The sequence below is a fragment of the Ranitomeya variabilis genome, chromosome 5, assembly GCF_051348905.1.
Source record: "Ranitomeya variabilis isolate aRanVar5 chromosome 5, aRanVar5.hap1, whole genome shotgun sequence".
NCBI lineage: Eukaryota > Metazoa > Chordata > Amphibia > Anura > Dendrobatidae > Ranitomeya > Ranitomeya variabilis.
The window spans coordinates 652088361-652115607 of NC_135236.1; the positions used below are offsets into that span (position 1 = coordinate 652088361).

General features: G+C 45.4%; 1 long non-coding RNA gene across 1 annotated transcript; it reads right to left on the bottom strand.

Moving 5' to 3' along the window:
* Positions 1-5681: 5681 nt before the first annotated feature.
* On the bottom strand, positions 5682-26931 carry LOC143776712 (uncharacterized). Its single transcript, XR_013215895.1, has 5 exons — positions 26818-26931; positions 12137-12179; positions 9601-9701; positions 8062-8109; positions 5682-5857 (listed from the first exon to the last, which is right to left on the bottom strand). It is a non-coding gene; the product is annotated as an uncharacterized LOC143776712 (long non-coding RNA).
* Positions 26932-27247: the final 316 nt, after the last annotated feature.

Sequence of the window (27247 nt, forward strand, 5' to 3'; positions counted from 1 at the left end):
AGACCTCGATCCTCTGGTGATTCCATTCAGCAGGTTAAAATTGTCATCTCCCTGCTGCGTGGTGATCCTCAGGATTGGGCATTTTCCCTGGAATCTGGGAATCCGGCCTTGCTTAATGTAGACGCCTTTTTTCAGGCTTTAGGATTATTATAGGATGAACCAAATTCTGTGGATCAAGCGGAGAAGACCTTGTTGGTCCTGTCTCAGGGTCAAGAAGCGGCAGAATTGTATTGTCAGAAATTTAGAAAATGGTCTGTGTTGACTAAATGGAATGATGATGCTTTGGCGGCAATTTTGAGAAAGGGTCTTTCTTAATCCGTTAAAGATGTTATGGTTGGGTTTCCCACGCCTTTCGGTCTGAGTGATCCTATGTCTCTGGCCATTCAGATTGATCGGCGTTTGTGGGAGCGCAGAACTGTGCGCGCTGTGGCATTGTCCTCAGCGCAGATGCCTGAGTCAATGCAGTGTGATAGGATTCTGTCTAGAACGGAACATCAGGGATTCAGACGTCAGAATAGGTTGTGTTTTTATGCGGAGTTATGTTAAGGAGTCCTTGGAGAAAGTACATATTCGGCCATCTTCTTCACCGTTGGGAGCAGGTTTTTTTTTGTTGCTAAGAAGGATGGCTCCTTGAGACCCTGTATTGATTATTGCCTCTTGAATAAGATCACGGTCAAGTTTCAATACCCTTTACCTCTGCTTTCCGATTTGTTTGCTAGGATTAAGGGGGCTAGTTGGTTTACTAAGATTAACCTTCGGGGGGCATATAATCTTGTTCGTATTAAGCAGGGTGAGGAATGGAAAACTGCGTTTAATACGCCCGAAGGCCATTTTGAATACCTTGTGATGCCATTCGGGCTCTCTAATGCTCCATCTGTTTTTCAGTCCTTCATGCATGATATCTTCCGGACTACTCTTGATAAATTCATGATTGTATATTTGGATGACATTTTAATTTTTTCCGATGATTGGGAGTCTCATGTGAAACAGGTCAGGATGGTCTTTCAGATCCTTCGTGATAATGCTTTGTTTGTGAAGGGGTCTAAGTGTCTCTTTGGAGTGCAGAATGTTTCTTTTTTGGGCTTTATTTTTTCTCCCTCATCTATAGAGATGGATCCGGTTAAGGTTCAGGCCATTCATGATTGGATTCAACCCACATCTGTGAAGAGCCTTCAGAAATTTTTGGGCTTTGCTAATTTTTATCGCCGTTTCATTGCTAACTTCTCCAGTGTGGTTAAACCCTTGACCGATTTGACGAAGAAAGGCGCTGATGTGACGAATTGGTCCTCTGCGGCTGTCTCTGCCTTTCAGGAGCTTAAACGCCTATTTACTTCTGCCCCGGTGTTGTGTCAACCAGATGTTTCTCTTCCGTTTCAGGTTGAGGTTGACGCTTCTGAGATTGGGGCAGGGGCCGTTTTGTCTCAGAGGGATCCTGTTGGTTCCTTGATGAAACCGTGTGCCTTCTTTTCCCGTAAGTTTTCGCCCGCTGAACGCAATTATGATGTCGGCAATCGGGAGTTGTTGGCTATGAAGTGGGCGTTTGAGGAGTGGCGACATTGGCTCGAGGGAGCTAAGCACCGTATTGTGGTCTTGACCGATCATAAAAATCTGATTTACCTCGAGTCTGCCAAGCGGCTGAATCCTAGACAGGCTCGATGGTCCTTGTTTTTTTCCCGTTTTGATTTCGTGGTCTCGTATCTTCCAGGTTCTAAGAATATTAAGGCTGATGCCCTCTCTAGGAGTTTTTTGCCTGATTCTCCTGAGGTCCTTGAACCGGTCGGCATTCTGAAAGAAGGGGTGGTCCTTTCTGCCATTTCCCCTGATTTACGACGGGTTCTTCAGGAATTTCAGGCTGACAAACCTGACCGCTGTCCAGTGGGGAAACTGTTTGTTCCTGATAGATGGACTAATAGAGTGATTTCTGAGGTTCATTGTTCTGTGTTGGCTGGCCATCCTGGTATTTTTGGTACCAGAGATTTGGTTGGTAGGTCCTTTTGGTGGCCTTCTTTGTCGCGTGATGTGCGTACTTTGTGCAGTCCTGTGGGACTTGTGCGCAGGCCAAGCCTTGTTGTTCCCGTGCTAGTGGGTTGCTTTTGCCTTTGCCGGTCCCTGAGAGGCCTTGGACGCATATTTCTATGGATTTTATTTCTGATCTTCCGGTTTCCCACAAGATGTCTGTCATCTGGGTTGTTTGTGACCGGTTCTCTAAGATGGTCCATTTGGTGCCTTTGTCTAAATTGCCTTCCTCTTCTGATTTGGTTCCGTTGTTTTTTCAGCATGTGGTTCGTTTGCATGGTATTCCGGAGAATATTGTGTCCGACAGAGGGTCCCAGTTTGTTTCTCGGTTTTGGCGGGCCTTTTGTGCTAAGCTGAGCATTGATTTGTCTTTTTCTTCTGCATTTCATCCTCAGATAAATGGCCAGACCGAGCAAACTAATCAGACTTTAGAAACTTATCTGAGATGCTTTGTGTCTGCTGATCAGGATGATTGGGTGGCTTTCTTGCCATTGGCCGAGTTTGCCCTTAATAATCGGGCTAGTTCGGCTACCTTGGTTTCGCTCTTCTTTTGTAATTTTGGTTTTCATCCTCGTTTTTCTTCGGGGCAGGTTGAGCCTTCTGACTGTCCTGGTGTGGATTCTGTGGTTGACAGGTTGCAGCAGATTTGGGCTCATGTGGTGGACAATTTGGAATTGTCTCAGGAGGAGGCTCAACGTTTTGCTAACCGTCGTCTGTGTGTTGGTTCCCGGCTTCGGGTTGGGGATCTGGTCTGGTTGTCTTCCCGTCATGTTCCTATGAAGGTTTCTTCCCCTAAGTTTAAGCCTCACTTTATTGGTCCTTATAGGATTTCTGAGATTATTAATCCGGTGTCTTTTCGATTGGCCCTTCCGTCTTCTTTTGCTATCCATAATGTCTTCCATAGATCTTTATTGCGGAAATATGTGGTGCCCGTTGTTCCCTCTGTTGATCCTCCGGCCCCTGTGTTGGTTGATGGGGAGTTGGAGTATGTGGTTGAGAAGATTTTGGATTCTCGCTTTTCGAGGCGGAGGCTTCAGTACCTTGTTAAATGGAAGGGTTATGGCCAGGAGGATAATTCTTGGGTTTTTGCCTCTGATGTCCATGCTGCTGATTTGGTCCGTGCCTTTCATCTGGCTCGTCCTGATCGGCCTGGGGGCTCTGGTGAGGGTTCGGTGACCCCTCTTCAAGGGGGGGGTACTGTTGTGAATTCTGCTCTTGGGTTCCCTCCGGTGGTTGTTGGTAGTAATGCAGTTGTCCCTGGGTTGCAATCCTGGGCAGGTGTCCCTGCTGATTGCAGCTCTGACTGGGATATTTAGGTGTGCAGGATTCATTAGCCCTTGCCAGTTGTCCATTGTTCTTGGAGGTTTTGCATCTCTGTCTGGTTCCTCCTGCCCTGCTGCCAAATCAGCAAAGATAAGTGTCTGGTTTTGTTTCTACAGCACACATGCTGTGTGCTTACAATTCAGTACTATTCAATGTTTTTTCTTGTCCAGCTTAGACTGTGTTTGGATATTTCAGTCAAGTTGGATTCTCAGGAGATGCAGATATACATTCCATGTCTTTAGTTAGATGGTGGAATTTTTGTATTATCTGCTGTGGATATTTTTAGGGTTTTAATACTGACCGCTTAGTATTCTGTCCTATCCTTTCCTATTTAGCTAGTGTGGCCTCTTTTGCTAAATCCTGATTTCTGCCTGCGTGTGTCTTTCCTCTAATACTCACAGTCAATATTTGTGGGGGGCTGCCTATCCTTTGGGGTTCTGCTCTGAGGCAAGATAGAATTCCCATTTCCATCTATAGGGGTATTTAGTCCTCCGGCTGTGTCGAGGTGTCTAGGATGTGTTAGGTACACCCCACGGCTACTTCTAGTTGCGGTGACAGTTTAGGGTTTGCGGTCAGTACAGGTTCCACCTATTCCTGAGAAAGTCTCATGCGGCTCCAAGGTCACCGGATCATAACAATAGGTCACACTGACTCACCAGTGACATCTCTAGGTGAAGTCCTTCATCTTTCATCCAGCACAGACCACCATCACTTCATCCAGCCAGGAGTCGTCTCTGCAGGAAATAACACAGTTATCTAGAGCTCTGCTTGCAGAACACATTACTTAATTTTTTCCAACTTCTACATTACACCACATGAAGAAAAATAGGCAACATAGTGTCACTCTACACAGTAACAGGACCGCCCCCCCATTTAAAACAGTGTCCTCCAAAAATAAAATAAATACATCACTGCAGTAATAATATCCCTTAATTAGCCCCTATGGTAATAATAATATCCCCCATCCTGGCCCCGTGTATCTCATTCCTGGCTCCACCCATATGTTCTCCCATCCTGCCCTCATGAGTATCCATCCTGCCCCATATGATCTCCTCATCCTGCCCCATCAGCCTCCATCGTATCCATCCTGCCCCATGATCCTGCACGATCTGTCCCCAATCCTGCCCCATGTATTTCATTCTGCCCCATGTCTCCAATCATGCCCCGTATCTACATTCTGCCCATGTGTCCAGCATCTCTGCCCCCAATGTGTCCAGCATCTCTGCCCCCAGTGTCCAGCATCTCTGCCCCCAATGTGTCCAGCATCCTGCCCCCTAGTGTGTCCAGCATATTGCCCCCAGTGTCTCCAGCATTCTGCCCCCAGCTTGTCCAGCATTTCTGCCCCCAGCATATTGCCCCCAGTTTGTCCAGCATTTCTGCCCCCAGCGTGTCCAGCATTTCTGCCCCCAGTGTGTCCAGCATATTGCCCCCAGTGTGTCCAGCATTCTGCCCCTAGTGTGTCCAGCATATTGCCCCAGTGTCTCCAGCATATTGCCCCTAGTGTGTCCAGAATCCTGCCCCCAGTGTGTCCAGCATATTGCCCCAGTGTGTCCAGCATTCTGCCTCCAGTGTGTCCAGCATATTGCCCCAGTGTCTCCAGCATATTGCCCCCAGTGTGTCCAGCATTCTGCCCCAGGGTGTCCAGCATATTGCCCCCAGCTTGTCCAGCATTTCTGATGTGGGCCCCCTCTGCCCACCGGGCCCATACGCCAGTCAGGGCAGTAATGCCCTGATGGCGGCCGAGGTCAATCTGAGCGGTTGCCCAGGGCCCCTCCACACCACTGGGCCCTGGGCTACCGCCCAGACTGACCTCATTATAATCCGCCACTGATGGGGAGTCACCTAGCAAATAGGATCAAAAGCTCCACCTGGTGGCCTGGAGTGTGAATGTGTTGCATGTTTGTGGTACCTGGTTACAGTTATCCTTTCTTGCCTCCAAACGTAGCATCACTCTCCCCGTGAGGAAAGCGACATTACTGCGACGACCAGGACCCTGGGGCGCCATAGATGCATTTTAACCAAAGTGCGTTTTATTCGCCATGGTTTTTCCCCAAATTCTTGTCAAAATCTGTGATTTTACTGTGATTTTGAAAATCGTGACTAATGATCCTACATGTCATGTGACAAGGCTCGTTAGAGTCGATATTGACTTTTCGGATTGCTACTTCCTATAGGTGGCACTAGAGTTCCAGTCCTTTTCCTCTCTGAAGAGACAATTTGCATATTTCCCAGAAGAGCATTGTGGCCTAAAAGTCTCCTCACACTGTGTATTGTGTGTTATGTACACTGATATTAGGCAGTACTTTGATCAAATCAGGATGCAGATGGACCGAAGACAAATGTAACAATCGAGTTCTAACTTTATTAGGAAATTCCGAGTGACCATTAAGAAAGTATGATATAACATATGTACACAGAAATATCAAAACACAACAACAGTCGTAATAAAGGCTTCTTCCAGCTACGGACTTCTCAGGCGTCAGTCTTTGCCCTTTTTATCCTTTTTCTTCTTTCCTCCCTGGGAAATAGACAGGAATGATATAAATATGTGATAACTTGCTTAGACCAGAATATCTTTCTATTCGGCTGCGAATAATCATTTGCATTTTTTTAAGTCACTTTTATTTTTTGACTCGGTTTGTTGTAGTTTCTGCGCCAAATTTTTCAAAATGGCTCATGAATTTTGTACAAAGTCAAAAACGCTCTTTACTTTTCTCTTTAACATTTTTTACAACTTCTTAATACAAAAAAAGTTGCACATTTTCCAAAACGTTGTAAAAAGTTCTGCCGTACAATAAATCACTCGTGGGAGGACTGCAATACCTTTTTATGACTTTTCATAAAGTCGAAAATGTTAAATCAGGTGAAAATATCTGGAGACTGTAAGTGACACCCACAGCAGGTACACAAGGGGCCATGGTATCTGGCACAGAGGATACCTCTAACTTCTATTCTACTCATAAAGAGATTAGCAATTCAAATTGATGGTGATTTTTTAGGAATTCGCCCTACTGAGTGAATCTGCAGAAGATTGCATGAGAAGGATCATGTGACTTTGGGATTTTTCAAAACTCTATGTAGTTATTACATCACATGGTAAACCAGAGCCAATCAGGAGCGCTTATCATAACCTGTATAAAAGCAGAGGCAGGGAAGGCAGCAGCTGCTTTGTAGTGAATGTGGATAGTAAGAGGACGTCATAGCTCACAGTTTAGCCAAAGAGATAGGGAAAGAAAGACATAAAACTGAAGAAACTGTATGGATAGTGTCATGACTCTATTTTCAGGTGTCCCATGATCAGGTGTTCCTTCCTTAGCTCGCCCTGTTCCATGGATTACTTCTAATGGTGAAGACGCCGGGGCCATGTACCTTGCCTTAGCCCTGAATCTGCCCTCAGTCTGTACCCTACCCTCACACAGGGAAGAGGAGAGTAATAGTGTACTGTAATAGACCAACCAGACTAACAAGGTAATACGAACAGGGGTAAAGGAAAATACCAATCATACAAATATACACGCATGCAACAGAGAAATGCAGCGGAAAGTGGAGGCTGGGGTTAAACCAAAGTAGAAGAAAGGGAATTATCACACCCTCAAAACCTAGCAACAGTCACACAGATAATTCCACCAAATGCCTTCTCCAATAATCAGATTGCCTGTATGCAGCAGAAATGCTCACTTGCTATGAGCGCCAATCACCGGGTGGTGCTCATAGCAATCTGGTTATGACAACCATAGAGGACTGCTGGAGACCTCTGGTTGTCATTTCAACCCATCAGAGACCAGCGATCATGTGACGGGGTCACCAATGGACGGCATTAGTGATTCGCTTCCGGCGCGATCACATTAAATGCCGCTGTCAGAGATTGACATCGGCATTTAACTAGTTAACAGCCGCAGGTGGATCGCGTTCCACCCGTGACTGTTAGAGGCACATGTCAGCTGTTCAAAACAGCTGACATGTGCCAAGAAAGATGTGGGCTCAGTGCCAGAGCCCACATCAAAGGGAGGGATTCTGACGTGGGCGTACTATTACGCCCCACATCGGAAAGGGGTTAACATTCTGATCAGACTGCATGAAGCCCACTGCCACATCACAGAGAACCTCTCAGTGCGTCCCTAGCACCTTAAAGGAGCGGCGTCGTGCGTCAACCACCGTCGCAGCGAAGATTGCTGGAAGGGCGCCGGGTGTCGCACCTCCCCCGATTAGACATCAATGACCTATCCTAAGGACAGACCATCAATGTTAAAGTCCCGAACAACCTCTTTAAAAAAATATTTAAAAATGTAAAAAATCTAATAGTTCCCTTTTCCCCAGTTTTAAAATAAAAAATATACTGGGCATTGCTGAATTTATAAAAATGTGATGTTTAAAAAAAAAATGTTATTTAACCCATCAGGTAAATGACAAAGAGAAAAAAAAGTTGTGCACAGATGAAAATAAATGTCAGCACTTTTGTTTCCTTTTATAAAGGTTTCAAATTTTGTGCTGATTAATTTATAAATATATTTTTTATAGCAGTCGAAACTCGTTTTTGCATTGACAAAGATTCATAATAATATAAGATGCTGGATTCCTAGAATAACCACTAGAGGGAGACAACCGCCTGCTGTTATAAACTGAATGCCAATAATACCACACTGTGCAGTGACCGCCCTCTAGTGGTGGATTCAGGTAACACAGAAATCAGGACTCGTTATGGTAAGGTGGAGGATGTCTTACATCAGAATCACTGTCAGAGCTGGAACTGCTGCCGGACTTATCTCCATCCTATTAAAAGAAGAAAAAGTAAAAAAAATAGGAGCTCAGTGGTATCATTGCTAAAACAGATCAGAACGGTCATGTATTTTTTTCAGTCTTTGTCAGGCTTAATATATCTGATTTAGAAATACCTACAGTATGTTAGTCATTCAAAGAACATTATTTCCAATCAGTAATCCTTCCTACCTTCCTCCATTCCTCCTTCCTTTTTCCTCTCCTTTCTCCCTGTCTGTCTTCCTTACTTTCGTTTTATATCCCTCCTTCATTCCTCCCTTCTTCTATTCCATTCTTCCTCTTCCCATCCCTCCTTTTGTTCCTCCCTGCCTCCTTTCATCTCTCCCTTACTTTCTCCCTTCATTCCATCCTCCCTTTCCTCATTCTACTATCTCACTTCCTTCCTCTCTTCCCTTACCTTTCATCCACCCTCCCTTCCTCCCTTTCTTTCATCCTTCCTCTCTTCCTTCCTCTTGCTTTGTTTCTGCTTCTCTTCCTTCCTCTCTTCCCTTACCTTTCATCCACCCTCCATTTCTTCCTTTATTCCTTCCTTTCGTCCTCAGTCTTCCTTCCTCCCTCTTTCCCTTCCTTCTGCCCTTATTCCTTTTCTCCGTCTTCCTTCCTCTCTCCCTTCCGTTTTTTCCCTTCCTCCCTCAATTGCTCTTTTTCCCTTCCTTCCCTCCCTTCCTTCCTGCTTCCCTTTCTTCCTCTCTCCCTACCTTTAATCCTCCCCCTCCCTTCCTCCTTCCCTCATTCCATTCCTTCCTCCCTCCGTTAATTACTTCTTTACTGTCCTTTTACCTCTGCCTTTTTCATTTCCATCCTGTATTCCATCCTTCCTTCCATTCTGCTTTCCTTTATTTAACCTTTTCAGTTCTCCTTCCTTCCTATTCTAACTTCCTTCCTTCCCCTCTTCCTTCTTCTCTCCCTGCTTCCTTCATTGCCCCCTTTTCCTCACTATCTTACATTTTTTGTGAAGTGTATATTGACCTATCACCCCAGTCGAGCACAGATGTTGGTACAACGCTCTCCTCTACCATTGACCAGCAGAGCTGTCACCATTAACCTCTTATAGGGATTGGCTTATAATGAGCACTTATCACCGATCCAACCTAGGTGAGGGGTCTGATTACTGGGGTCCCCACTGCTCACAGAGATGGAGGTCCCCATTGCACCATATGAATGGCGTAGCGGTTACGCACAAGCACTGCTCCTCTATTCAAGCTGTAAGTGACGGCAGGAGGTCACCTATGGCTGCACTCGGCCATGTCCAGGGGTCCCATGGAGTTTACCTGGAGTCATTCTTGTGAGCACTTGGCCTATCTCGGGGATAGGTGACAAGTATCAGTCTTTGGTCGTACCCCCAACCTCTACCGGGACATCAGTCACAATATGGTATTATGGTCTCGTCAGTGAAGCAAGAAGAAATTCTATGGTGGTTTTCACTTTTCGGACATTTATCACCTGTTAGTTTGTGTTCGAATGTTTATTTCTGGAAATATTCACCTTTTTCTCCTTCTTCTTTTTTTCCTTCTTATCCTTTTTGTCTTTATCTTCTTTCTTGTCCTTATCCTTGTCCTTATCTTTGTCGTCGTCTTTTCCAAAGACTGAAGGGGTTAACAGACATTGGTTAATCTCCAAAAATCAGAGCCTATAACAGTAAAAACATGGAGGACTGCGCTCCTCTCTAGTAGGAAGGAAGGACATATTCTGTGAAGGGACCTTGTCCTGTTGTATTCTCTATGTAAAGCACTAAGGAAGCCCCGGAGGAGCCCCCGATCAGTGCAAAGTAAGACTTTTGGAACTTTGGGGGGATCTTTAGGATCCGCAGTTTCATAGCCAAAGTATAAAGTCAAATCTTACAAAACCGATACCAGGAGAAAAACTATTTTTATAATACAAACCTATTGTACCTAATGAGATATTCGAGTATGGGCAGCCTGGTTTTTTGGGCAATGCTGACGGACACAGAGCATTAGACTAGAGGGTTTTTTTTGGGGGGGAGGTTGGGAGAATATAAAAAATGAAGAGTTTTCTCTTAGGAACTGTTTCTGGAAAAGCTCCTTCTTTTGGGCAATTTTTGGCGTTTTTCGAGTTTCCTGAAGTTTTTTTTTCCTGGATGTTCTTTTCAGCCTTTTGATTGGACAGTGCCTAGTTTGGAGCAGATCCCATCAGGAGCTGCTCCAAAGAAGTAACTTAAAATTTCTTCAGGGATTTTTCAAAACCTGAAGCAGAAAAAAAAAAATGCTCAAAAGACTAAAAATATAAACAGCAAAGTCACAACGTGATTTTGCAATAGAAGTGACTAGGAGTCTTTCAGGCGTTTTTAAAGCCATTTTTCAGACCTTTTTTGAAGAAAATCTCTTTTAAAAAACTTGTTAAAAAGCTCGATGTTCACATAGCATTCACACGTGGCAAGTAGAAAAAGAGTGGCACTCACCGTCCTTAAAATTCACTTTATTAAATTATTAAAACATCCAGGTCAGGAGAGTGACATGTGGAATCACCAAACAGTACGATTGTTTCGCGCAATGGCCTGTCCTGCAGGCTCAGGGTGCAGCAATGTAAGCTTGAACTATCCGTCGACATTTGAGTGAAATAAAACGCTATGGCAGGAGACCCTGTCATAAAAAGTTAGACTGCAGTTTGCCAAAATGTATGCAAGTACACCAAAATCCTGCTGGTAAAGTATCTTGTGGACAGATGAGACCAAGATAGAGCTTTTTGGTGAAGCACATCATTCTACTGTTTACTGAAAATTGAATGAGGTCTACAAAGAAAAAAACACCGTACCTACAGTCAAATATGGTGGAGGCTCAGAGATGTTTTGAGGTTGTTTTGCTGCTTCTGGCACTGGGTGCCTTGACTATGTGCAAGGCATCATGAAATCTAAAGATTACCAAAGGATTTTGTGTAACAATGTACTGCCCAGTGTCAGAAAGCTGGGTTTCCATCTTAGGCCATGGGTCTTCCAGCAGAACAATGACCCCAAACATACTTTAAGAAGCACCCAGAAGTGGATGGATGAAATGAAGCACTGGAGAGTTCTGAAGTGGCAGCAATGAGTTTGGATGTAAATCCCACTGAACACCTGTTTAGAGATCTTAGAATTGCTGTTGGGAGAAGGGGCCTTTAAAAATGAGAGACCTGGAGCAGTTTACAAAAGAAAAGTGGATCAAAATTCCAGTTGCGAGGTGTAAGAAGCTTGATGCTGGTGACAAATTTTTCTATTTTCAGCAGTCCAATAGACAATGAATTGAAGTCCCACTCTCAGGATTGCTGGATGTCCCCAGTGATCAGCAAGTTTTCTCCCATTCTATGTGTAGGGAATAACTTGTGATTTTCAGAAAACCTCTTTAAATATTAAATTCTTGGTAGCATGTAGCCACCATTAGAGGGCGATTATTGCATTTGCTAGCTCCCACTGGTATTAGTGGAAGCCTTGGTCATCAATATACAGTAAACTGCCTCCTTGTGGTGCCCGGTGGTATTGCAAGTCAGAAAAAATTCACAACAAAATTAAAGCAAGGTACAGCGCCATTGTCAAACCAACCTACAAGTCACAGGGGAAAATCTGGATGTTTTCATTGCAAACTGAAAATGCAAGTGTCCTTCTGATACAATCTATGGTTCAAGGGCTTATTTAAGATATCTGCTTGCTGGCAGTGAAAGAAAAAAAAAACACTTTTTTTTTTTTTTTTTTTTTTTTTTTTTAAATATCACAAACATATAGCGATTCAGTTTCGTGAACAGCTGGGAAGCGGCCACTAGGGAAAGTGAAGGATTTATGCAAACTCCAGGGGCTGGTAAAAATTCTTTGTCAGTTTGCTCCCCCTGGTGGCTGCTTTGTGCTACAGAAATTCATTCAAATCTACGAATAGATAGAAACGATCTCTGTATAAAGGAAATATCTTATTAATATCTTATTAATTAGTACAAAATGTAATAATTTTATAATAAAACGTGCAATGATAATTATACTTATCACTAATGTCAGAAATGAGTTTGGATCATAAATTGTTTGACTTCTCCACAAACTTACATTTCATAACAGCAGACATCTTGGATGAAGTCTTGTTTTACTCCTGGAAATAAATAATAGATCATTTTAGGCACTCACTTGTACCCAATATATCCTCCCTTTTGTCAGAGAAGCTTAGACATCAGCAGCTGTTTGGTGGATTTCATACACCAGGGATCTGCTGTCCTTGATAAATGGCATTACAGGATCAATAATATATTTTACGTTAACGATGACCTTTCATTTGTCATGAATATGTAATATTTTTACCTGATGTTAATTCTCCTGTTCTCCTGAATCCGGCGTTGTTTTTCATTTGTTCCTGTGCCTCTCCATTCCTGAGATATGGCCCCTTCTTCTCTGTGTTTAAAAATTGTGATTTTTTAGCAAAGTAGGTGTGGCCCTCAAAAACACGCCCACAGAAGAGTTTAGGACCCCACCCACTTTACTAAAAAGATTACATTTACATACAGGGAAGATAGGCCCATTTCTCAGGAATGGAAAGTCATAGGAAGAAAAGAAAAACAATGCCTGATTCAGGAGAACAGCGACATTTACACAAGGTAAAAAAAAGTCAATATTTAGGGCAAGTGACAGTTCCCCTTTAATTTGTTTAAATAAGCGCATTTCTATTCTACTTGCCATCAGTTCCTGATCAATAGAGTCCTACATGAAGGCCTGGTACATGGTACGATAAATACCTATGTCTCAATATGCCCTGTCAAAATCAGATATTAAATTTGCACCATGTAAATTTTATCCTCATGTTGCTTGGTAAATCTCCTACATGCTAACTCTAAAAAAAATTAACAAAAATTGATTACATCGCATATGCCAAATTAGGTACATCAGATATGTTATTTGGAATCATTTTTAGTCATATAAGCGGTACGAATAAGGGCCTAAATTGAGGGGTTGTGAACCTTTGGGGAGTTTTTTTTCTTTTTTTTAAACTTAAATACAGGTATTTAGTACTAAAAATCATTTTTGCAATTGAGTTTCATTCACATTTTTGCACTATTTGACTTTTACAGGATTTTTGTTTTCCATGAATGTCAAGGATAACATCAGGGAGGTCACGCAGATCCGACCACTGCGACCATTTTGTCAGGAGACACAACTCCGCTGCTTCCAATCACCAGGACAATTACGCAATTGACTGATGAGTGATGGAAACGGCCACAGCGGCTTACACTACCAGGCCAGTTATTGGGGAACCCACAGTGAGAGTATGGTATATACACCTCCGATTTCAAAATCATGGAATATATATATATATATACTATGTTATGATTATTGGCAACTTCACAATAACAAAAGCAACCACCAGCTGCCACCACCAATCGTTTATACGGGCCGATTGGACACCCGTTACAGGTAGCGTATGGCTTCAGAATGCGGTTTACAGATCAAGAGGAACAGAGCGATTACATTATATGTATATATAATCCGGAAAGGTAGGCAGTGTTAACCCCCTTTCTGACATTTGTCATTATAATACATCCCTGTGCCCTGGGCCTATCTGACCAGGGATGGATTATTACATCATTTCGATCGCCCGTGCACACAAAAAATTATAGTCCCATAGTGGGACAAAATATATATATTTTTTTAAATAATTGTAAAAAATATTAATAAAAAAAAAAAATCAAAAGATTGTATCTATAAATAAATATTTGTATGAAAAAAAAATATAAACAACAAAAGTACACATATTTGGTATCGCCACGTGTGCAACAATATGACCTATAAAACTGTCCCACTAGTTAACCCCTTTAGTGAACACCATAAAAAAATAAAAACCGAGGCAAAAAACAATGCTTTATCATCATACCGCCGAACAAAAAGTAGAATAAAACGCGATCAAAAAGACAGATGTAAATAAACATGGTACTGCTGAAAATGTCATCAGGTCCTGCAAAAAAACGAGCCGCCACACAGCATTAACAGCAGAAAAATAAAAAAAGTTATAGCTCACGGAATAAAGTGATGCAAAAATAATAATTTTTTTCTATAAAATAGTTTTTATTGTGTAAAAGCGCCAAAACATAAAAAAAAGATATAAATGAGGTATCGCTGTAATCGTACTGACCCGAAGAATAAAACTGCTTTATCAATTTTACCACACGCAGAACAGTATAACCCCCCTTAAAAAAAATCCTGAATTGCTGATTTTTGTTCATTCTGCCTCCCAAAAATTGGAATAGAAGCGATCAAAAAATGTAATGTGCCAGAAAATGGTTACAATAAAAACATCAACTTGTCCTGCAAAAACAAGCCCTCACATGACTTTGGGACAAAATATAGAAAAATTATATCTCTCAAAATGTGGTAAAAAAGTCTTTTAGTTTGTGACAGCAGCCAAACATGAAAACCCAATATAAATCTGGTATCGCTGTAATGGCACTGACCCAAAAAATAAAGTCGCCCAATAACTTATACTGCACGAGGATTGGCGTGAAAAATAAATAAAACCAATTCTTCACATGCTGTTGATTTTTTCATTCTGCCTCCCAAAGATCGCAGTAAGGATCGGCGCACATTTATCCTGCGCTCTGCGCTGAGTGCTTGCACCGGGGTTTCCATGTAAATCTATGAAATACGTGATTCAGGCACAATCTCTGGCAGAAGATTCCCTATAATGAGGCAGATGGAGGTACTGTGGGCGCCGTCTGACCTGTGATCCAGCGGAGTCTGTCTGTTTAGGATTGCATAAAAGTGCTGTCAGCCACAGTTTTGTGTACTTCTGAAAAGAAGGACACCGCTGAACAGAGTGTAAGAGGGTGAACTGTAGTCCTACTGAGAGAGCACTAGGACCCTGTGGTTTTTGCCTGCTGCAGCAAGGGACAGACACTGCCAGACTCCCGGAGACAATGTGTGCTGGTGGGTGGGGTCTGGTGTCCTGTGTGTAAAGTGTCAGATAAGGAAGTGAGAGAAGAAAAAGGCGGGAAGAGGAGAAGAAGCTGCAGTGATACAGCAAGAGACTGTGTGGATTTACTGCGAGTGTGTTGGAGAAAAAGCTTTTGAGAGACTTTTTGTTGCTAACGTTTTTCTGGAGAAGAGCTAACCTTTTATTTTGGAAGACTGAGACTTCACTGGAAACCCAGTACGTATTTGAGAGTCTGTGGAGTCCCTGTGCATTGAGTGGAGAAATAAGTTTGGACAGACTGCTGATATAGAGACGGACGGGTTGTTGTGGAGCATTTCTTGGAGCTACAGAAGCAGAGACAACATCGTGAGGCCACCAAACTAAGTCCCCGGCGTTTGGGCTCGGCATCGGCCGACAAGACAGAGGAGCTTGCTGTAACTTATTGGCGCTGAAGATTTGGACTGGCTGCAGCCTGTGCAGATTCCTGCCTGAGACGAGATCTATCTCAGGATACGGTACCATAGTCATAGATACCCAGGTATCCCTGTTCAGAGTGCTGGGAATGAGATGAAGCAGAGAGGGCACTCACCGGTCTTCTTTTAAAAACACTTCTTTATTAGAAGTGACCCGTAGAAGCGCAGGACAAGCGCGAAACGGCCGTCGTCCACCCCTGCTCCTTCTCTCTCCCCCGGCCGCTGCCTTTACTCTGGATGTCTAGTTTCTAATAAAGAAGTGTTTTTAAAAGAAGACCGGTGAGTGCCCTCTCTGCTTCATCTCATTCCCAGCATTTTCACATAGACTTTGTTTTCCTATGAGGAGCACCGTGGTCGCACTAGTTTTTGCATCAAGGGGTTCCTGATCTGGGTTTCCCCACAGAAGTGATTGTCCGTGTGTTCAATAGATGGGACTGTGCCGCTCATTTTTTTCTTTTCATTGTACTTTATCCCTGTTCAGAGTGTTTAATCGTTAATTTAGAGGTGTATTGAATATTAGATGTGTATAAGTTATACTCAGTGTGCCATTCCAGGGGCTCCCTTGATTGCACTACAATCAATTTACACTTGTTCTTGTATTGAGTTGTTCTGTTAGGTAAATTGATTATTAGTCTGTTGGAGCATACACTTCTCAGGAGACCTTGGAGTGGCACAGTGATTTCAGCTGATGCTGAATTGGTGTATCTTTGGGGTGCATCTGCCTTGGTATTCTCCATACTAGCTTAGTTATTTTGCCTTTGAGTAAACAACTGTTGGAGATTTCTGCCTTAGTCTTGGTTTGGGACTCACTGGATCTTATTCGGACCTCTGGTCATTACATTTTTGGCGTAGTCGGCAGGATCCAGTGTTTGTCATGGACGAGGGCGAGGATAGAAATGACCCCGCTGTATCCGCATCTTCCTCGGGGGTTGGGGTTCCCCTGGCAGCCGTGGCGACTCCGGGAGGGTATGTGCCTGTAGGAGCTTTACTTCAGCACATGCCGAAAAACGACGGGCGCAATATGGCGTTGCAAGATTGGGCCGAGAGGATCCGGAGCATTCTGCGAAAGTGTTAATTGACCCCCGCGTTATGCGCTGAGCTGGCATTGAATGCACTGGAGGGCGATATTAGGCGTATGGTGATGGTGCGCCCAGAATCAGAGAGGGATACGTTAGAAAAGATTTTGGAACTGTTAGAGGGGAGTTTGGGGGGCCGAGCGCGTGTAGCCCAGCTTCGGTCTCTATTCTTTAATCGTCCCCAGAGAGAGTGTGAGTCCCTGATGCAGTACTCTAATATCTTGCAAGAGACGTTGAATGAGATGCAGCGACTAGACCCGGGGGCCATGGGAGCGTTCCGGGAGGTAGACCGCTTGCTCTGGGATCAATTCATCACCGGTTTAGCCAATAGACTTCTCCGGGACAAACTGTTGGAAATGGCCCGGGTTGCACCAGAATTATCTTTCTGGCAGATTTACCGAGCTGCAGTGGAAAGGGAAGAGAAATCTACCCATGTGCCCGAGGGGTCAGTGAACAGTGCCCAGCTGGAGGAAGGTGGATCATCAGGGTCAGGGGGAGAGGGGCTGGTAAGCGTGGTACAAGCTTTGCGTGCTGAGGTGAAGGAGTTGAAGCTAAAATTGTCTCAACTGACAGTTGATCCCGCCTCTACCCCCTCACGGGGGCATCCTGCCCCACCCCCTGGAACGGTGACCCCACAAATGACCAGGTCGTCCTATCAGAATGAGTCAAGCCCTCGTCCATGCGGAACAATCACCTGCTTGAAGTGTGGGCGCCAGGGACACATCTCTCGTTACTGCCGGACGCTTGCGTCCCCAGAAACCCCGTCGCCGGCTTTAAACTTCCGGCCGCTGCCATGAGAGGGCAAGCAGCAGCGGCCCCACCCGAACAAAGCCCTCGACGGAATGAGCAAGATTTGTTTGCATGTAGTCCAGTGATAGAAGCAGAGTTTGAAGGGCGGAAGATGAGGTGCTTGGTTGACACGGGATCCGAATGTACTATAATGCCTCTAGAAGTATATGAGAGATACTTCAGTCGACTACTGATTCCAGAGGATGGCCAAGTGATACGACTGACCGCCGCAAATAATGGCCAACTGTCAGTCAAGGGGATCGTGTGGATGCAACTAAAAATGTTTGGTCAAGAGCTGGGGCAGAAAGGGGTAGTACTGGTGGATCACCCCCCTAGAAGAGGGATGGAGGTGACGCTCGGAATGAACGTGCTGCGAGACTTGAATCACCAGATGTATGCCAGTGAAGGACCCAGATACTGGGCCCGTGCGACAAGACACCGACCCACACAGAGAATTCTACACCGTCTAGTGCTGAGTTGCGACTTGCTGAAAAGTGCGGTCCCAGGTGGCCGGGTTCGAGTGCCATCGTGGGCCCCGATCCTGCTGGGACCCAGACAAGAGGAACTCTTAATGCTGCCGGTGGGAGCTGCACAGAGATTGAATGGGCTTGAAGTGCTACTTGAGCCCGCCCAAGAGAGTTCCTCATTTGCCAAGGTACATGTGGCCCGGTCGTTGGCGATTGTGAAGAATGGACGAGTGCCGGTCCGATGCATCAATGTTTTAGATGAAGCTGTTGCAATTCCCGCTGGAACCATACTGGCTGAACTGTTTGTGCCGGCAGAGAAGGTGCCGGAAAATGCAGGATTCGAACTGCGACCAGACCAACAGTCATCCTGGACATTTGCGGTCGAGGTAGGCCGGACTGAGCCTCCTACGGAGGAATGGAATGGTCATGTGATCATGGAGCAGATGGGAGTGGATCGGGAGAAGCTGACCCCCGTGCAGTTGGAGCAGTTGGAGAGAGTTTTGTGGGAACATCAAGAGACCTTTTCCCGACATGGAGAGGACTTCGGGTGTACCCAGACGATTGAGCATGAGATTCCAACGGGGGATACTACACCCATTAGAGAAAGATATCGTCAAATTCCTCCGGCGCTCTATCAAGAGGTGAAAAGCATGGTGGCCAGTATGCTGGACAACCAAGTGATCCGAGAGAGCCGGAGTCCCTGGGCGGCCCCTGTAGTCTTGGTCCGCAAGAAGGATGGGACACTCCGATTTTGTGTGGACTATCGGAAATTGAACGCCCACACCGTACGGGACGCATATCCTTTACCCCGTATTGAAGAATCCCTGTCGGCCCTGGGTCGGGCCAAGTATTTCTCAACGTTGGATTTGGCAAGCGGGTACTGGCAGGTCCCAATGGCTGAAAAGGATCGGGCCAAGACGGCATTTGTCTTGCCAATGGGGCTCTTTGAGTTCAACCGGATGCCCTTTGGCCTCGCTACCGCCCCGGGAACCTTCCAACGCCTGATGGAACATTGCTTAGGCGATCTAAATTTTGAATCAGTCCTGATATATCTAGACGACATTGTGGTGTTCGGAACCTCATTTGAAGATCATCTGGAGAAGCTGCGTCAAGTTCTCCAGCAGCTCAAGAGCTACGGCCTGAAAATAAAGCCAAAAAAATGTCAACTGTTACGAAACCAGATTGAATATTTGGGGCATCTGGTGACCCCGGACGGGGTACTACCGATAGCCAGTAAGATTAAGGCGGTACAAGAGTGGCCACCTCCTTGTGACCTGCGGGAAGTGCGGGCCTTCCTGGGCTTGCAGGATACTATCGGCGGTTTGTGCCTAAATTCTCACAAGTGGTGAGTCCCTTGAACGAACTTTTGAGAGGGACAGCGCTGGGTCCTCGAAATCGCCCCATTCCATGGGGACCCCTACAGAAAAAGGCATTTGATGAAGTGAAAACCGCCCTAACGAGTGCCCCATTGCTGGCATACGCCCGGTTTGACACCCCTTTTTTGTTGTATACCGATGGTAGTCTTCATGGGTTGGGGGCAGTACTAGCACAGGTGCAGGACGGCCGAGAGCGAGTGATTTCTTATGGCAGCAGGTCTTTAAGAGACTCCGAGCGAAATCCGGCTAACTACAGCTCATTCCGGCTGGAATTGCTGGCCCTGGTGTGGGCAATGACAGAACGCTTCGCCGAGTATCTTACAGGAGCTGAGGTGCTAGTCATGACAGATAACAACCCGCTAGCTCACTTAGAGAATGCAAAACTGGGAGCGTTGGAGCAGCGGTGGGTCGCCAGACTAGCCAAGTTCAATTACCGCATTAAATTTTGCTCGGGTCGAGAAAACGGCAATGCAGATGCATTGTCAAGAGTGCCCCTTGGGTCATCAGGGGAAGATGTTGACGAACAACTTGAGGACACTGAAACTCCAGCTTTGGGGCAGATACCTATCTTCCAAAGTGTGGTACACTCAAGTGGGGTGGCCACCGGGATGCCCTGTGTCCTGGGTAAAACACCCTCAGATTGGACAAAAGTCCAGGACGAGTGTCCGGACATTGCACTTGTGCGCCGTTGGGTACAAAACAAGGTCTGGCCCCATGCAGAGGACAAGGCTCAGTTGTCCATGGAAGGAATGAAACGCCTTCGACAATGGGATAAATTGTGTGTGGAACAAGGTCTTTTGTATCGTAAGGTGTACCTGCCATTGGAGCTGCAGCATCGGTATCAACTGATAATTCCTGTGGGGATAGGTCCAGTGGTCGCTCGTGAGGCGCATGAGAAGGGGGCCCATTTTGGAAGTGAAAAGACACTTCAGTGGTTGCAGCGAGTCCTCTACTGCCCTGAGTTGGGAGGGATGGTGGCAGACGCGTGTCGGCAGTGCCGAATTTGTGGGCTCAACAAAAGCCCTGAGCAGCGGGCTCCCACACAGTCTATTAAGACTTCAGCTCCGCTGGAGCTACTCATGATTGACTACGTGTTGATAGGGTACTCTACGTCAGGGTACTCCTATTGCCTGGTGATGACAGATCACTTTACCAAGTATGCTGTAGGCGGTGCCGACAAGAGATCAGACAGCCAAGTCGGCGGCTGAGGCCGTGTGCCGACATTTCTTCCAAGTGTTCGGGTGTCCGCAGAGAGTACATTCAGATCAAGGGGCCTGCTTTCAGGGGACGCTGATGAAGGAGTTGCACCAGCTCTATGGTATCGAGCAGTCGAGAAAAACGCCTTACCACCCTCAGGGTAATGGGGCATGTGAGCGTTTTAATCGGACCTTGTTGCAAATGTTGAGGTCCTTAGAGAGTCAGCAACAGACCCGCTGGCCTGAGTATCTTCCCGAATTGATGTGGGCTTACAATAACAGGGTGCACAGTACTACTGGTTACTCGCCACACATGTTGATGTTTGGTAGACCTGGCCGAGACATTGAGGATTTGAACATGCCAGATCCCTCCTCCGTTCCCCTTCGGACTGCATCCGAGTGGGTACGAGAGCATCGGCGGCGGTTGAGGGTGGTGCATCAGGTAGTGGGCGACCGCCTTCGCCAGGTGCTTCATAGGGACACGCGACCCGTGCAAACAGAATTGTTCTCTCCAGGAGATAGAGTGTTGGTGAGGACAAAACGACGGTCAGGAAAGCTGAGTGACCGATGGGAGGCGATACCGTATCTGATAAAAAAAAACAGGTGAATCCTGAGATTCCAGTGTACGAGGTCGAACCGGTGGGGACAGGGGGGCCAACCCGTAATTTGCACCGTAACATGCTACAACGGTGCTGGTTTGAAGATTCGGCGCCTATCCCCCTAGAGCCAGAGGCCATGTCCCAAGGGGCGGGAACTCTGAATGATCTTGAATTTGATGGTGTGCTTACTCCTGCGCCTGTTTATTTGCCCCATGAGAATGTGGGGAATGTGGGGGATGCTGTTGAGGAGAGCGCATCAGGTCAACTGCTTGGTCCTGACGAGCCGCAGGAGGAGACAACTCCACTTGCGTCCACTAACACGACCACGGAAGAGACTTTAGCTCCCTCTAGGGCTGCACCTGTTGATGTAGCACTCAGGAGAACTACACGATCTACGGCAGGAATACCGCCTCAGCGATATGCTCAGGATGAATTTGAGTGGGAAGGTGTGTCGAGGACGCCAACCTCTAGTGGGGTGGCATGTAAGAGGGTGAACTGTAGTCCCACTGAGAGAGCACTAGGACCCTGTGGTTTTTGCCTGCTGCAGCAAGGGACAGACACTGCCAGACTCCCGGAGACAATGTGTGCTGGTGGGTGGGGTCTGGTGTCCTGTGTGTAAAGTGTCAGATAAGGAAGTAAGAGAAGAAAAAGGCGGGAAGAGGAGAAGAAGCTGCAGTGATATAGCAAGAGACTGTGTGGATTTACTGCGAGTGTGTTGGAGAAAAAGCTTTTGAGAGACTTTTTGTTGCTAACGTTTTTCTGGAGAAGAGCTAACCTTTTATTTTGGAAGACTGAGACTTCACTGGAAACCCAGTACGTATTTGAGAGTCTGTGGAGTCCCTGTGCATTGAGTGGAGAAATAAGTTTGGACAGACTGCTGATATAGAGACGGACGGGTTGTTGTGGAGCATTTCTAGGAGCTACAGAAGCAGAGACAACATCGTGAGGCCACCAAACTAAGTCCCCGGCGTTTGGGCTCGGCATCGGCCGACAAGACAGAGGAGCTTGCTGTAACTTATTGGCGCTGAAGATTTGGACTGGCTGCAGCCTGTGCAGATTCCTGCCTGAGACGAGATCTATCTCAGGATACGGTACCATAGTCATAGATACCCGGGTATCCCTGTTCAGAGTGTTTAATCGTTAATTTAGAGGTGTATTGAATATTAGATGTGTATAAGTTATACTCAGTGTGCCATTCCAGGGGCTCCCTTGATTGCACTACAATCAATTTACACTTGTTCTTGTATTGAGTTGTTCTGTTAGGTAAATTGATTATTAGTCTGTTGGAGCATACACTTCTCAGGAGACCTTGGAGTGGCACAGTGATTTCAGCTGATGCTGAATTGGTGTATCTTTGGGGTGCATCTGCCTTGGTATTCTCCATACTACCTTAGTTATTTTGCCTTTGAGTAAACAACTGTTGGAGATTTCTGCCTTAGTCTTGGTTTGTGACTCACTGGATCTTATTCGGACCTCTGGTCATTACACAGAGGCTAGACAGAGTCCAAACTAACTCTGCTGCCTCACTATAGTGAATGGATCGGGGGTTTCATCTGTCACGTCACTTGGAGATTTAGATGGAAACCCCAAGGTAAGTGCTCAGCGTAGAGCGCCGGATAACTGTGATCCCAAACGTTATGTAAAATGTTCCCAATAAAAGCTTCAACTCAATCCACATAAAAAGCAAGTCCTCACTCAGATCTCTCATGTGTTAACAGAAGTATAGGGGCCTCCACGTTACTGGTAGCACAAAGGCTCTGGAAAAGCGAAATGGCTCCTCACCCTCCAAAAGATATTCAGCAAATAATCCGCTCTCAAATCCAAATGTCCACTCCCTTCTGAGCCCCACAGTGTGCCTAAACCACATATTGCGTCCACGTTTGGTATTTCTGAAGTGATGAGAGACCGCCTAACTTACGGGTGCATGCCTCCAGAAGCACGGGCTGGGCATAACGTACTGGTCACTACAACGTACTGGTCACTACAACGGCAGTTTGCAATTTTCACTCGGCAACATTCATTGCTGCTTGTTTCTGGAAAATACCCATGAAGTCAAAATAGTCACTACACCAGTAGATAAATTCCCCAAGGGGTATAGTTTCCAAAATGGGGTCACTTGATGGTGGATTCTGCTCTTCTAACAATTAGGGGCTCAGAATATGGAATCCGCAAACTGTTCAAGGAAAATCTCTGCTCCAGGAGGCAAATAGCACTCCGTTCCTCCCGAGTCTCTCCGTATGGCTAATTAGCACTGCACAGCCACATATGTAGTATTGCCACATTCAGTAGAAATTGTGGGACAAATTTTGGTGCCATTTTTATCCACTTCTTGAGTGAAAATGTAAAATCTGGAGCTAAAACAAAATTTTTGTGGTAAAAATGTTTTTATTTTGTCTTCACTGCCCAATGGTATAAAATTCTGTGACACACCCAAGGTGTCAATATGATTACTGCACCTCTAGATGAATTCATTAAGAGGTGTAGTTTGTAAAATGGTGTCACTAATGAGGAGTTCTGTTGTTCTGGCACCTCATGGGCTCCCCTAGTTTGTCATAGCACCTGCAAACCATATCAGTAAAATCTGGCGCTCCTTGGCCTCTGAGCTTTGCATTGTGCCTGAAAAATATTTCCCGATTACATGTAGGGTATTGGCACACTCAGGAAAAAATGGACCTCAGTTTGTTGTAAAAACATTTTTCCTATTAACCCTTAGAAAAATTAAAAACTTGCGGCTAAACCTACAATTTAGTGGTAAAAAATATAATTTATTCTTTCTTCACCGCTCAGTGGTATAAAATTCTGTGAGGCACATGTGGTGTCAATATGACCACTGCACCACAAGATAAATTAATTGGGGAGTGTAGTTTGTAAAATGAGTTCACATATAGGGGGTTTCTGCTGGTCTGGCACCTCGCGGGCTCTGCCAATGTGACATGGCACCCTCAAACCATTCCAGCAAAATCTGAACTCCAATATGGCACCTCTTCCCTTCTGAGCTTTACACTGTGCCTCAAAAGTAGTTTTCCCCCACATATGGGGTATGGGCATAATCAGGAGAAATTGCACAACTGTATGGTGTAATTTATTCTGTTACCCTTATAAAAATGCAAAATTGGGGGCCAAAATAACATTTTTGTGGGGAAAATGTGATTTTGTTTATTTTCACGGCTCGATGTTATAAACTTCTGTGAAGCACCCGGGGGTTCAAGGTGTTCACCATGCATTTAAACACATTCCTTGAGGGGTCTAGTTTTCAAAATGGGGTCACTTGTGGGAGGTTTCCACTGTTTAGGCACCTCAGGGGTTCTCCAAATGGGACATGACATCCGCTAATGATTCCCGGAAATGTAACATTCAAAAAGTCAAATGACGCTCCTTCCCTTCTGAGCCCTGCCGTGCACCCAAACAGTAGTTTTCTCCCTCATATGGGGTATCGGCATACTTGGGAGAAATTGCACAACAACTTTCAGCACATCTTTGCCACTGCAGGTCCCAGGCGGTAGATATTGTCATCATGTTTCCTATCACGATTTTACCTTTCTATATAGTTGAAACATGGCATAGCATCATCCATCGGTCTGGTATTACGTTGGAGGGGTTAGCATGGCCTTATGGTGATGACAGTGAATGTGTTATTTTTACTGCAACACGGGAAATATATCTCCCATAAATATGAGATCAATGCAAACCCCAATATTCATCACTGACCACTGGCTCCAAAAGGTCTGCGATCAATGCTTTGAACAAAGGAAGCTCTTGCCTTGGAAGTGTACTTCACCGCCCCTGAATACACGAATCACAGGCTTAGTGTCTGGCTCTCAGAGCACATGTCCTGCTGTAACTACCTGGTCACTGCAGTAGATCCCTATTACAATGGAGATTGAAGTGTCAGCACTTTCTCAGTTATAATTAATCCCATATACATGTTCAATGTGAGGTCCTACTTGAATGGTGGTTGAAGTGTAAGCTCTTTCCCAGTTATTATTAATCCCATATGTTCAATGTGAGGGTGATATATCCTCTTTCCAGAGATGGCTTTATGGATTTTTATTTTTCTCTATGACAATGCCCATTCAATTTTGATTCTGCTGCCTGGCATTGAGTATTGCAGTTTAGCTTACATGTACCCAGAATACTTCAGTTCTTCTGATTTGTAAAAGCAACATTAAAACTCATCTGCCATGTTTTAGCCCTGGCAGTCTGCTTACATAGGTCTTATTAATATACTAATATATTTACAATCTCGATGAGTTTTGGGTCATCAGGAAAAACTGTATCTGACACTGTACGTTCTATCCCTGCCTTGTGGTACCCACAACTGTCCATGTAGCAACTCACTGCAGATCCCAGTACCCAATCCTGATCCTTGTGGCTTCCACTAATGATCCTTTTTTAAACTCACTGCTGGTTCCTATGGTATCCACTGCTGACACTTGTAGTACTCACTGCTGATCTTTATGGTACCTGTGACGACACTGACCCCTCATGTCTCCACAGTTCCCAACTGCTGATCCCTGTGGCCTCCGCTGCTGATCTTTGTAGAACCCATTGCTGATCCTTGTTAAACCCACTACTGATCCTTGTTGCACCCACTCCGAATCCTTGTGGCCCCCCCATTGCTGATCCTTGTAGTACCCACAACTGAACCTTGTGGCTCCCGCTCATAATAATTGTAGTACCCACTGCAGATCCTTGTTGTAGTTACTGATGTACCTTGTGGCCCCCTCTGCTGATCCTTGTTGTACCCACTCCTAATCCTTGTGGCCCCCCCCCCCATTACTGATCCTTGTAGTACCCACTGCTGGGCCTTGCAGCTCCCACGGTTGATAATCTTAGCACCCACTGCAGATCCTTGTTAAACCTACTGCGAGGTACTTGTGGCCCCCACTGCTGATCCTTGCTGTACCCACTCCTACTCCTTGTGGTCCCCCCATTATTGATCCTTGCAGCTCCCACTGTTGATAATCGTAGTACCCACTGCTGATTCTTGTTGTACCCTCTGATAATCCTTGTGGTCCCCACTGCTGATCCTTGTGAAACCTACAGCGATAAACTGTGGCCCGCACTGCTGATGTCTGCGGCACCCCACTGACAATCCTTGGTAAACTCACTGATGGACCTTTATGGCCCCCCATTTGTGGTATCCCACTGCTGATCCTTTTTGTACCCACTCCTAATCCTTGTGGTTCCCCCATTACTGATCCTTGTAGTACCCCCTCCAGAACCTTGCGGATCCCACTGTTGATAAACGTAGTACCCACTGCAGATCCTTGTTGTAGTCACAGATGCACCTTGTAGCCCCCACTGCAGAACCTTTATGTACCCACTGATAGTCCTTGTGCCCCCACTGCAGAACCATTATGTACCCACTGATAGTCCTTGTGGCCCCACTGGAGAACCTTGCGGCTCCTACTGCTGATCCTTGATGTACACACTTCTGATATTTGGGGCCACCATTGCTTAATTGTACCACATACATTGACTTTTTTCTACACATATGTTCTGGTGTCCAAGTCAGGAATGCCAGGATATATGGTGAAGTGATAGAAAGACGCAGTGAGAATAGTTTCTGTCCATCGCTCTGTCATTGTGTGCCCTAGTCAGGTGCCTGCTTGCCTACACTATGTGCCTGCTCTGGCAAAATGGCTGCTCCTTTTCCTACTACATGCATGGATGCCATGTGCACGTCATTGTGCAGAGGACACGAGCATACCCTGTGTGATGTATACGCAGCAGTAATGTTCTCTGCTCATCAGCGGCACTTTGTGCAGGATTATACATCTATTTACTGCTTAAAATTCCCTTCTTGTCTAAAAAAAAATAATAATAATAATAATGTAGGAGATTTTGTAGTTACCTGTCCCAGAAGGTGGCTTCAAGGCTTCTCCGCAGTCACTGAAGACAGAATGTGATGCCGGGAACCTGACAGGGTGGGACGAGATAAATGGCCAACACCCAAGGAAACTTGTCATACAGGTAACACAAGGAGTTTCCTCCTGAATCTCTGCATCACTCTGTTAAAATAACTTTCCAAACACTTTTTGTCAAACTTTTGTAGAACTTTTCAAATAAAACCAGTCCCATCATACACACTCCTCAACATCGAAATTGCAGCACCAAGAAGGAAAAGTCGTGGAATTATGGAGATCATTGGATGGATAGACGTGTTACTGATCTGCACGTGATGAAAAAATGGAAACAAAATTTCCTAAACTTCAAGATTTATTCAGTATGGAGTATGAGCAGAAATCCCCACACTTACAGCCTTGACTGCTGTCAATGAGGTT